Source organism: Myotis davidii, unplaced genomic scaffold, assembly GCF_000327345.1.
Source record: "Myotis davidii unplaced genomic scaffold, ASM32734v1 scaffold54, whole genome shotgun sequence".
Classification (NCBI taxonomy): domain Eukaryota; kingdom Metazoa; phylum Chordata; class Mammalia; order Chiroptera; family Vespertilionidae; genus Myotis; species Myotis davidii.
This window is the reverse complement of record NW_006287915.1, coordinates 180,070-193,883: the sequence shown is the minus strand read 5'-3', so window position 1 is coordinate 193,883 and position 13,814 is coordinate 180,070. Positions and strand designations below refer to the sequence as shown.

At 40.6% G+C, this 13,814-nt stretch overlaps 1 pseudogene; it reads left to right on the top strand.

Moving 5' to 3' along the window:
• Positions 1 to 4,217: 4,217 nt before the first annotated feature.
• On the top strand, positions 4,218 to 4,536 carry LOC107182473 (annotated as a pseudogene).
• The last annotated feature ends 9,278 nt before the right edge of the window (positions 4,537 to 13,814 follow it).

Here is a 13,814-nt window from a genome sequence, read left to right as displayed (position 1 = left end):
GCACTGCTCATTGTGTGAAAGGGGGGAGCTCCCCAACCCCCTGATTGGCCATGCTCTGTGCATGACAGGGTACGGAGCCCCAACCCCCTAATGGGCCCTGCTCTGTGCATGACAGGGGGTGCCGCCCCACCTCCCCAATTGGCCCTGCTCTGAGCCCGACCAGGGGCTGCACCTAGGGATTGGGCCTGCCTTCTGCCACCCGGGAGCAGGCCTAAGCCAGCAGGTCGTTATCTCCCGAGGGGTCCCAGACTGCTAGAGGGCACCGGCCGGGCTGAGGGACCCCCCTCCCCACTGAGTGCACAAATTTTTGTGCACCGGGCCTCTAGTTTCCTAATAAAGGTCAATCTTGATTACCATGCGAGAGCAGGAGACCACAGAACCCCTCTTTGTCATTGTTATCATGTTAATTGTTAGCTGTTAACTATCCTATAACCACAAATGCAAAAGAAGTGCCCATTCCTTTTACTTTTTGTTGTTGTTAATCTTCACCTGAAGATATTTTTCCACTGATGGGGAGAGACAGAGTGGAACATTGATGTGAGAGAGACGTTGGACACAGCGATTGGCTGCCTCCCCCACACACCTCAGAATTGAACCCAGGACCCTTTAGTCCCTAGGCTGACACTCTATCCATGAGACAAACTGGCCAGGGCTCCTTTCACTTTTTATCTAATCCCAGAAATTCCACACCCCCCCCTCCACTTTCTCCCACCTTCCTAATTTATCACCAATGAATTTCATGTAACCTCTTACTCCTCCTTCAGTTGCAATGTATAAAATAAGGTGCAAAACTGCCATTTTCTGAAGCATTTTTTTCAGCTTTTGAGATTTTGGTTCCCAACAATTGTCAGTTGGGTTCAAATAAACTCATAAAAATTCTTATAGGTTTGGATGCTTCTTACATTGACACTGCAGAAAACATCTAACATGGTATTGCTATTTAATATTGAATCCTAACTTACCCCTCACTCGACCCATGTGTTTTTTGGAGGGTAACTACCTGAAAAATGCAATTGTTTCCCACATAACTGAATGATCTTAACCCCACATCAATGTCATTGTTTCCCACGTTCTGGATAGTGGACACGGCCACTGCTGGCACATCCTCTCAGATGCCTTTCACCTCCTCTGAGCTCCCCTCTCCCCGCTTCTATGTGCTTCTGCTTTCAACCTCCTGAGCCGCCACCACTGGTCCTCAAAAGACTGTTCTCCAGGTCCTGGAGTGGCTTTGCCCAGACACAGAGACCTGGAAGGGCCTGGGAGTTTATGGTCCCCCAGGGTGTTGCTTGGCTAATGAATGATGATGTTAGGAGTTAAAAGTCTGTCCCTGGCCCTCCAGAGCTCTCCTGTGGAATCAGGTTGAAACTGCTTTCCCAGGAATTTGCTGAAATCCAAGCTGTTCTGGTTTCCTTTTCTCCTTTCTTGGGCTTCTCCCTCTTGCTTCTGAAAGCACTTCCTTGCACACTAATCCCCATCTCAGAGTCTGCTTCTAGAGCACACAACTGAGGCAACAGGTCAAACAGTGCTTTCCAAAGGCGCTTAATACTTTTTCCAGAATTGAACCTAACCACACAATAGCCTTATCTTCTGCATTAGCCTAAAAGCTCTTTGCTCTTTGAAGGCAAGCAGGAGTCACAGCTGATTCTGATACTTTATCTTATTCCCCATTGAAACTGGAAATGATGTTTATACCCAGTGAGCTAAATTCCTGAGTAAATGAAGAATATAGGGTTGGTAGCCAGTAATTTTATTTGGGATTGAATCTATATGTAGCGAAAATTATGTGTCTCTCATTGTAATTCCTGTAGCTAAATTAGTCTGATATTCTAGACAAAAGATGCCTTACTTGTATAAACCACTATTAAAAGCTAGATGACAAAGATGCTTTTCACCTTGAACTTTTCTTTTAGTTTTAAAGAATTAAATAAAAAGAACAGTACTGCCTCTGCACTCAATTATGATAAATTGCCTTATCTTTTATATTGTGGTAGAGAGCAAGGGGAGTGCCTGTTCTTTTTAATTTACCTTTATTTGCTTAGCTCTTGAAATTGGAGGACATACCAGTATGTGGGTTGTAGAAATCAAGCTTACAAACTTGTAATCAATGTAATATGGTGATATGTCATCTAAATGAGGCCTTCCTTTTCTACATAATGGAGCCATAGTAGATAATATGTGACATTAGTCTAATGGGTGATATTTTACTCTTCGAGCCTAGCATGAAAATTAATTTCCCATTGATTTAATTTAGTTCTGTGCACCAGGAAGTGGTTCACTAAAGAACAGGATTATAATATTAATTAAATATAGTTTTTCCCCTAGTCATTCTTTCTTAGAAACCAATAAATATTTATTCACTACTCTATGAAAAAATGCAATCCTCTCATCAGATAAAATGTTAATTTTCCCTGAGTGATTTTCATAGCCCCAGTGCATACTCTCTGTTCCAGAAGAAACTGGTCAGGACTGTATAGGGTACAATATGTCTAAAGAGTTTTCTCAAGTAGAAATATGGTTTAGGTTTTCATTCTTGTTTGCTGCATATTTTTCTTTCATGTTTATTTATCCCACCTTGGTATTGCCGCAGAAGAAGAAAAGGGACCCAGCATAGAAAGAGTTCTTCCCTTTCTTCTCTAAGCATCAGGCACTGAGAGGGTGAATTAGAGATTCTGAAACTTGTTCCCACATGCAGCAGGACACTGGAAACACATCTCTGCAGGTGGATTCTAGGGACCTGAGCTCCGCCGGGCTACCTAAGGAGAGTGGTCTGAGTTCTCCAGAGGCCTGCTGTGCACAAAATACCTGTTTTCTTGGCTCTTTCCTTAAAGCATTCTTGGATTGCATATCACTTTAGAGATACCTTAGTTCCTTAGTTTTGGAAACACCACAATTATACAAATTAGATCAACTGATTTAATAAATACAAAGTGCCTAGAACAGCTCCTAGAATATTTTAAGAACTCCCTAAGGACTATGTTATAGGTCAATAATTCCTTCTCTGAAACCCTTGGACTCTGATGTATTTTGAAATTCAGGAATTTTTAGATTTTAAAACTGAAATAAGGTGTATATACTGTATCTTATACAATTTATCCATCACCTCAAAATCAAACACATTAGTATTTCTTTAGTGAAACAAATGAATATTTCCCAAAGTGTATTATAAATAGCTTCATGTCAATTCAGGTCAGATTGTGCCACAGAAAAATTATTTTAAAATTTTTGGTTTATAGAGGGTCTTTAGTTTTATAGTTATGAATAAGGGATTAGGAACCTATATCACCATCATCATTATTATTGTCATCATCATCTTTAAGAAAAGAAAAAATTTTTAAAGCAGTTTTAGGTTCCTGACAAAATTAGGTGGAAGATGCAGAGATTGCTCTGCCTTACACCCATGCATAGCCTCTCCATTGCAAACATTCCCCACCAGGGTGGCACATTTATTGCAATTGATGAACCTGTATTGGCAAGTCATTATCATCCAAAGTCCATAGTTTATATTGTGCCATATTCTTGGTGTTATGCATTCTAGGGGTTTAGACAAATATATAATTACATGTGTCTACCATTATACAAAACTAGAGGCCTGGTGCATGACATTCATGTACTGGGCAGAGATGGGGGTGGTCCCTCAGCCTGGCCTGCGCCCTTTTGCAGTCTGGGACCCCTCCCTGGCTCAGTAGCTCATTTATTTCAGGGCTGAATAATATCCCATTGTCTGGTATACAACAATTTGTTCATCTATTCATCTACTAAAATGCATTTTGGTTGCTCCCAAGCTTTGGCAATTATGAATAAAGCTGCTATAAACATCCAAGTGCAGGTTTTTGTGTGAACATAGATTGCAACTCCTTTGGGCAACTTTCAAGGAGCACAATCGCTGGGTCATATGGTAAGAGTATGTTTAGCCCAAGCCGGTTTGGCTCAGTGGATAGAACATTGGTCTATGGATTGAAGGGTCCCAGGTTCAATTCCCAGTCAGGGCACATGCCTGGGTTGAGGGCTCCATTCCCAGTAGAGGGTGTGCAGGAGGCAGCCGATCCATGATTCTCATCATTGATGTTTCTATCTCTCTCTCCCTCTCCCTTCCTCTCTGAAATCAATAAAAATATATTTAAAATAAAATAAAATAGCTGCAGTCTTTACTTAGAGAGCAGGACGTCCAGCTTGTAAGTGGGAATCTCCATGTGGCATGCAACTAACAAGTGATTTAAAAATGGGTGATGTTGAGAAGGGCAAGAAGATTTTTGTTCAGAAATGTCCCCAGTGTCATATTGTGGAAAAAGGAGGCAAGCACAAGATGACTAAATCTCCATGGTCTCTTTGGATGAAAGACAGGTCAGGCCCCTAAGATTTTCTTACCCGGATGCCAACAAGAAGAAAGGTATCACCTGAGGTGAGGCTACACTAATGGAGTATTTGGAGAAACCCAAGAAGTACATCCCTGGAACAAAAATGATCTTCGCTGGCATTAAGAAGAGTGCAGAAAGGGCGGACTTGAGAGCTGATCTCAAAAAAGCTACTAATGAGTAATATTTGGCCACTGCCTCATGACTTTTTTTATGTGTGCCATGTGTAAATTGATCTCATACACCAGAATCAGATCATGAATGGCTAACAGAGCACTTCTTTCAGGCAGTTTTTATTTAAATGAGATTGGCTATGGTTAAATGAATACAGTCAGCTTTTTGAGCTTTGATGATAATTTTGGTTCAGCATGCGCTATCACTGTCCTCCCTTCTAACAATGTGGTGGGACTTGATTCCTAGTGTTCAACTTTTCACAGAGATGGTGAGTGCCATCTCAGAACTGTAGGAGACTGGCTTATATTTAGATTTATATGACTGGTGTATTAATATGTTTAAATTCTGAGGAAATCCCTTCGCTGCCTCTTAGACCTGCTTGTGTTTCAAACAAGACTTGCTTGTGTTTCAGGCTGTGTTCATTAGCCTGTTAAAAGGAAGGGCTGCAGATAAGCTGGCAGTGGCCATTTATCTCTTTGGTCCCAACTATGCCCATATAATAAAATTCCCTGCATCTAAACTGTTGCCTTTTACTGAATGAAAGCATTTTAGTGTGGTTTCTGTATACTATCAAATAAAGAATATTTAACACGTGTACATTTTATATATGATCTTTAAGGTCAGATGCTTTTAAAATTCAGCATGACAAGATATAGTAGCAAACTTTGTGAATTCTTTAACTCAGACAAAGTTATAATTCAGGATTGTCGTGAATAGCTATTCATTGACTATATATGTGTGTGATTGGTAATGGTGCTTTTGCCAGCTCACTAGGATTAAAGTAGAGAATAGATCATCAACACAAAATTGTAAATTATGTCATCATAAGGCTAAAAAAAAAAAAGAGCATTTAGTTTTGTAAGAAGTTGCCAAACTACCTTCCAAAGTGGCTGCACCATCCGATGTGGCAATCGCCACACTGTTGTTTGTATCCTTTTACTTTTAATTTATTTGTCTTTTTATTTAAAGTATGTTTCTCCAGAAAACATACAGTTGGGTCATGTGGATTTTTTTTTTCATCTACCCTGACAATCTCTGTCTTTTCTTTGGTAAATTTAGACCATTAATATTCAAAGTGATTATTGGTATAGTTGGATTAATATCTACCATATCTGTTACTGTTTTCTATTTGTTGCCTTTGTTCCTATTTTTGACTTTCACTTTTTCTGCCTTTTGTGATTTTAACTGAGCATTTTATATGATTAATTTTCTCTCATTTTTTTTTTAGCATATCTATTCTGTTTTTACTTTTTTTAGTGGTTGCCCTTGAGTTTGCAATCCTATATAATAAAGAACTAGTATGCTAATTAAACCAAACAGCAGAACAACCACCCAGATGACCTTCCAGATGAAGCCAGGGCTGTGAGGCCTGGCCAAGGCAGATGGGGCAGTGAGGGCCGGCAGAGGCAGGTGAGGCTGCAAGGGCAGAGCCCCTTGCACGAATTTTGTGCACCGGGCCTCTAGTATACATTTAAAACTAATCCAAGTTTACTTTTAAATAACATTATCTCATTTTATGAGTAGTATGAGACCTTTATAATCTCTCTATATAAAAGCCAAGTGACAGGAACCATGGAACAACTGGAATGACCGAATGACAGGAATGACCAGAACTACCAGTCGCTATGATGCACACTGCAAGCAGCCAACCGGCCTGATCAGGGCTCCGATTGGCCCCTTCCAACCCCCCTTGGCCGGCCCGACCCCCAATAGGCTCCCCCCGCCCCAATCAGGGGTGGGGTCAGCCAGCCAATGTCCTACATCCCCTCTCCCTGCCACCGGCCCCACCCATGCACGAATTCATGCACCAGGCCTCTAGTAATAAAATAATCTTAATTTCCTTCTCCCCCCTTTTATCATCAGTGTCATTCATTTCATAAGTATGTATATAGATATCCTTATATAGCATACATATATATCGATATGAGCAAACATAATCATATTGTTTCCCTCTGGCTAAAGGACTTCTTTTAATATTTCTTGCAAGGCAAGTCTACTGGCAACAAATTCCTTTAATTTTATTTGAGAAGATCTTTATGGCTTCTTTATTTTTGAAGAGTGATTTGCAGGTTATAGAATTCTAGATTGATTTTTTTTCTTCTCAACCATTTAAATATTTCATTCCACTTTTTTCTTGCTGGAATAGTTTTGGAGGGGAAATAAAATATAATTCTTATCTTTGCTCTTCTATAGGTAAAATATTTTGTCACCCTAGTTTCTTCCAGGCTTTTTTCTTTTCCCCCCCAAATTTTCTTTATTGTTGAAAGTATTACAGTTGACCCCCCCTCTGCCCCCATTAACCCCCTCTATACTCCCCCCAAGGTCTTCACCACACTATTGTCTGTGTCCATGGGTTATGCATATATGCGTATAAATTCTTGGGTTAATCTCTTTCTACCCTCCTACCTTCCCTCTGAGATTTGTTAGTCTGTTCCATGCTTCTATGCCCCTGACCTATTTTGTTCATCAATTTATTTTGTTCATTAGATTCCGCATATGAGTGAGATCATGTGATACTTGTCTTTCTCTGACTGGCTTATTTTGCTTAGTGTAATACTTCCAGGCCCCTCCATGCTGTCACAGAGGGTAAGAGATCCCTTTTTAGAGCTACATAGTATTCAATGGCATTTTCTTTGTCATTTTTTTTCTATACTTTAAATGTGATATGCCTAGGTATGGGGTCTTCCCCACCGCCACCCCACCTTTTCTTCTCTGAGCTTCCTGGATCTATGGTTTGATATGTGACATTAATTTGGGGAAGTCCTCAGTCATTATTGTTTCAAACATATCGTCTGTTCCTTTTCTTCTTTTTTCTCCTGGTGGTATTTCCATTATGTTTATGCTACATCTTTTGTAGCTGTCACCCAGATCTTGTATATTTTGTCTTAGTGTTGTTTCTTTTTTCTGGCTTTTTTTTTTTTCTATTTGATTTTCAGGTTGGAAGGTTTCTATTGAGATATCCTCAAGATATTCTATCCTTAGCGGTACTTAGTCTACTAAAAATCCCATTAGAGGAATTTTTAATTTCTATTATAGCTTTTAAAAATCTCTAGCATTTCTTTTGAGCTTTTGTTTATTTGGTTGTTTTGTGTGTGTTTTATTTTTATCTTTTAGAATTTCTATCTCTTTACTTACATTACCCATCTGTTCTTGCATGCTGTCTTCTTTATCCATTACAGCCCTTGGATTTTGATCATCATTGTTTTAAATTCCTGACTTGCCATATTTGAATCTGCTTCTGATTGATTCTTGCTCTGTCTCTTCAGATTGTTTGTTGCCTTGTAATTTTTTTTATGTTATTCATTATATTCTACAAATGGGTGAGATCATGTGATATTCATGTTTCTCCGACTGGCTTATTTTGCTTAGCAGGATGCTCTCCAGTTCCATCCATGCTGCTGCAAATGATAAGAGTTCCTTCTTTTTTACCACAGTGTAATATTCCATTGTGTAGATGTACCACAATTTTTTAATCCAAATTATTCACGGAACATGGGTGAGCTGAGCCCAGGAATTTATAGATAAGAAAGGAACGGTTTAGTGTAAATATTAGGAATCCTATCTAATAAAAGAGTAATATGAAAATTAACCGTCACACCCTCACTCCATCAGTCTGTCACAAAGATGGCTGCGGCCATAGAGCTGGAGCCAGCAGGAGGCTTGGTTGCCCCAATGATGGAGGAAGCCAAGCTTCTCCCCTGCCCTGGCTGGCTCTGAGCTCCACTCAAGGCTACAAAGTTTCAATTATAGAAGTTAAATAAATCATAGATACCTGCTTCCAGCCCGCGGCCAGGGCCAGCCTGAAAACGGCCATCAGCCCTTCACCCAGGCTGGCCAGGCACCCCAGTAGGGCCCCCACCATGAAGGGGCTATGGACAGCCTGAAAATGGCCCTCAGCCCCTCACTCAGGCTGGCCAGGCACAGCAGTGGGACACCCCCTACCTTGAAGGGGCTGTGGCCAGCCTGCAAACAGCCATCAGCCCTTCCCCTAGGCTGTCTACATCCCCATGGGGTGAGTGTCCCCACTAGGGGGCTTGACCAGCCTGAAAACAGCCATCGGCCCCTCACCCAGGCTGGCCAGGCACCCCAGCGGGACCTCCACCCTGATCTGGGACACCCTTCAGGGCAAACCAGCTGGCCCCCACCCATGCACCAGGCCTCTATCCTATATAATAAAAGGATAATATGCAAATTGACCCTAAAAGCAGAATGACTGAGAATGACTGCTTAGGTCTGCTCCCTGCTGGTAAGTGGACATCCCCCAAGGGCTCCTGGGCTGCCAAAGGGATTTCTGACTGCCAGCTTGGGTCTGATCCCCCTGGGAGCGGGCCTAAGCCAGCAGGTGGACATCCCCTGAGTGGTCCCAGACTGCAAGAGGGCATAGGCCGGGCTGAGGGACCCCCCTGAGTGCACACATTTTTGTGCACTGGGCCTCTAGTGTTTTCATATATCCTTTGGCCTTCTCTATGTCCTCTTTTGAAAAGTATCTATTTAGCTCCTTTGCCCATTTTTTGATTGTGTTGTTTATCTTCCTTCTGTTAAGTTGTATGAGTGTACATTTTTCTTGATAGCTGCACTTGTTGTATCAGGTAAAAGGAACTGCTATAAGTAGGTGTGCGTAATGTGGTGGTGAGGTGGGGGGGAAGGGAAGTTCTCTATAGTCCTGTGATGAGGTCACAGTCTTTTTGTGAACCTATGTGCATGAATTGTGAACTTCACAAGTGCTTCCCAATTGTTTCTAATCCTCCCCCCCCCCGACCCCCCATCCCCACACACACCTTTAGGCAGACAGGATGGCTAGAGTTAGGTATTTTTATTCTCCCATGTGGAAGGCTAGAGGGAACTGGAATTGTATATTTCTATTCCCCCAAGTGAGTTAGGCTCTGATTAGACTCTGGTTATATAGTTTTTCCCGAGGGAAGACCCTGTTAAGAAAAATAGAGTGCTCTGGCATATTTTAAATGGTTCCTTTTCCTCTCCGCCTACCAGAAGCTTGAGGGGATTTTTCTCTGATATTTGCTTTGAGAACCCGGTACATTCCAGGATGTAAAACTCACATAAGTGTGGGGGCTTCCTGATGACTGGGTCCCCTTGGAGTTTTTCTCTCAGATTTGTCCACTCAGAGCCTCCAGAAATTTATCATTTACTTTTTAGGTTTTCCTGCCCCATCACAGAGAGAATGAGGATAAGCCAGGAAAAACTGCAGCAATTCATGGGGCTAAGGAACTTGTAATTAGGATGATTTCACCTTAAACTAATGAAAACTCTTCAAATTGAGTAAAACAATAGTAAGTGGCATTATCTCATGTAATAAAAGCCCAGAAGCAGAAAGAGCTTCCAGAGCATTATATCACACCTTGGCTCTTCCTCGGCTTCTCTGTGATCCTTGGATTCTGCCCGATTCTATTTACTTCATCTTTAGGCTTTCACAGCTTGACAACATCTAAGAAGAAGAGAAATCTTCTCATTCAATTATCTTTGTAAGGTGTGGATAAATCTCTACCAGAAATCCCCCCTGCAAATATTTACTCACTTCTTGTTGGCTAAATAAGTTATATGGAGAGGTAGGTTATCCGACTAGCTGAATCTGGTCATAGGAGGTAAATAGATGTCAGAGAGCCAACAACCGTGACCACAGGAAGAACCAAGTAGCATTCTTAGGATTTGGAGTAGGCAGGTGTTGTTTATGTCATCTTGCTTCATATAAAACAATTATTTGTGTCACCTTCATGTACGGTGAAGTGGTATGAGGTGAGCGCTTACAGAGTAACAGAGATTGGCAAGGAAGTGTAGGGCATGGCCTCGGAGGCACCTCTCCATGGTGGGACCTCTTTTTGGTCAACTCTTGGTTGCTGCAGAGTTAGTGATTGTTGTGTCCTGTGGCACTTCTACTAGTAACTCCAGCAGGAAGACTATGGCTCTTCATTAAGATGATATTTATTCACTGAGTTAGACTCAAGCCACTTGAAAGCTTGCCTAACATCCTTAGTATATTTTAAATTGGTCATAGCAAAATTTTACAAAAAAAAGTTGGTTACTGAAGAATAGAAAGTCATATTTTGGTCACAAGATTGGAAAGGCCACTAGCTATTGCTTAAGTTAGCATAATCTTGAAAGCAATTTACCCTAAATAATTATGGGCAAGTTGTAAAAGTAGCAAGAATGACTAGATTCTGAGATAGAATTTGGCCTTGCCATACCCATGGGAAACTCTTAAAAATGTGAAAAAATCAGGTGGCTTTAGAAGCTAGCAAAGATAATTTTTAGTTGAAATTTAGCTTCAAAATTCTTTTTTTTTTAAAGTTCAAGAGCTTCTGGATAAAAGCATTAATGTACTCTAGCATAAAGAGAATTTTCTTATGCACAAGCTTTAGGCAAACAGTTTAGTGATCTCTCTAATCTTATTTATATCAATTTAGTCAGCCTAAGTGTCAGGTAGAAGAATAATTAAAGTTAATATACCAAGAAGAGTATTCACCATTCAAATGTTCTATCAGAAGAGTTAATGTTTTCCTTTTTGGATATGCTTTGAAAGAACTTGTAGGAAATGATAAGTGGGCTGACCTGTGTATTTTTATGTTTTCAAGCTCTTCTAAAATTTCTAGTACATCCTAGCATAAAGGTCAAGTTTTGGGGGAGTATTAATTATTTCTTTTTTCATTAAGTATTTCTGAAAGGTGACAAGTATCCATCAATTTTAATGTATACCATGATATAAAATAACATTGAACTGCTTCTTTTTACAAGCTAATAAATATCAAATAATCCCCTTAGAAATACAAGGGGCCAAAACCAGTTTGGCTCAGTGGATAGAGCGTCGGCCTGTGGACTGAAAGGTCCCGGGTTCGATTCTGGTCAAGGGCATGTACCTGGGTTGCGGGCACATCCCCAGTAGGAGGTGTGCAGGAGGCAGCTGGTCGATGTTTCTCTCTCATCGATGTTTCTGACTCTCTCTCTCCCTTCCTCTCTGTAAAAAATCAATAAAATATATTAAAAAAAAGAAATACAAGGGTACAATTAATGTAAACAGCACCTTGCAGTAATCAGCCAGATCAGAGCTGTAGAATTAAAAGATTAAATATAAATGGAAGGCATCAAGTGAACAAAGAAAAGTGAACTATGCTTTGACTTAGAGGTGCTATCTGGCCAGAATTTAATTAGGTTAAAGTTATAGTTAAGCTTATGCAGGAAATGCTCACAGCTTATACACTGAGTACTTACAATACATCAGGCATTGCTCTAAGCATTTTCTATGCAGTAATTCATTTAAACCTTACAACAATCCTAAGAAGTTAGTACTATTATCCCTATTTTGTAGCTAGATGAACTAAGTTACAGCAAGTTTAAGTAAAGTATCACATAGCTGAAAAAAAATGGGGCCAAGATTTGAATCCAGACAGATGGATAATAGTGCTCATAGACTCGTGCACTATATACCAGGTAATTTGATCCTAGACAATGTGGAATTATTGTCTGAAGAGAACAGCTGCTGTTACACTCAAAATTTTCAATAATACAAGGTTAGCTGCAGGACTGCTTAGCGTTTAAGCACAGGGGTTAGAGCCAAACCCCTGCCACTTAATAGTCAGGTGACTGTGGATTGGTTAATTAATTTCTTTCTATATCTCTGAGCTGTAAAACTGGGCTAATAAATGCACCTAGCTCTTCTCCAAATTTAGTGTGCATAAGATCCCTAGAAGGTTGTGATTCAGTGAAACTGCATTGTAAGTAAGCATTGCCAGTAATCTGATACAATCTGTCTGCAGAAACCCTTGGGGAAATACTGAATTCTCTCTGATAAAAGGAGTGGGGAGATCCGCCTGTGAAACAAGGCCTGGGCACAGTCCTAGCACATGACTGATGGGCAGAAATGGCAGCTCTTCTTTGTTTCACGTTACAGAGACAGACTCAGGTCAGAACAGAGTGAGAGGAGTCTCAGATCTCAGATGATGTTGCAGATGAAGGGACAGAGTGCGCCAGGATGATAATGACCAGTATTGCGGTACTCTTTGTCTTTGGTTGGGAATCATAAGCAGGGGAAGAGGGGGAAATTACTAGTTCCTCTCCTTCCCATCCCCACACCTCCATGAAAGTACTTACTTAGGTTTGCCTTCAGCTTTAAGAGGAGAGCTACTCTATTTCAAGGACCCTCTGCTCATTCTCTCCCCATATTTCCTTACACACTTGCACATGCCAGTTTCCTTTCATAGGAGCAACCTTCCACTGTACAGTTTGATGTGAAAAACAAAATGCAAATGTCTGGATGAGGTCATGTTTAGTTTGAATATGTTTCAGCAAAGTGTCATTAGTTTAACGAATGTGCATAACCATTTAATAAATCCTTCTTTGTTTTGATAGGGTGAAGCGATGAAGGAAACTGGAGCTTTTACTGTACCTAAAACAAAGGAAGGAAACCCAGGAGGGTGGGAAGCAGGCTAAGGTGCAGAAAGAGGGCTGAAGACATACTGACCACGCGCTGTATCTGGCTTTATTCACTTTGTTCTTTAAAATGAGCTGGAACCCTTGAGGCACTGAGTCACACAGCTGCAAACACAGCTAGCTCTTTTGCATAATTTATAAACTTTTCTTAAACTTACTTGTTTTCAGAGACTTTCTTAATGGAGGTAGAATTATACCATATTCTGGTGTAATGTCTGGGCCCCAGAAATGTAGTCTAAGAATATATCTACAACCTATCTTATCATAAATAAATAAATAGATGTGTTTTAAGACTAATGTAACAACACTGACACTATCTCCAAAATGTCTTAAAGGAGAACGTGCACACAGTGTATTCCTTTCTTTGGTGAACAGTAAAACCACAGTGCGCAGACATGCACTGGGAGTCCTCGGGGACTGTGGCTTGGCTGCCGTTCCCATTTGGCGGAGAGCAGAAGGAAGGTTCCAGGCTCCTGGGGTTGGGATTAGGCTCACCAGGGATGGGATTCCTGACCTTTTACGAATCATTTAGCATCACTGAACCTCAGATTTTCTATCTGTGAAATGATGAGTCATGAAAATTAAATAATGAATATAAAATGTCTATTACAGATTCTGGTATATCACACAGAAACATTCATGATGTAGCAGCTCATTACAATTTCTTACGTTTTTTGTTATCTCTGCACTAGACCATCGATTGACAATGCTCAGGCAATTACATACTAAAGATATAATTCTGGTTATTTTCTAAAATGCTGTGTATAATATGGCTTGTGGTATTTAAAATACTAGTATATAATGAATACCATAGTCAACACATCTGATAGCCTTAATTAAAGACACAAT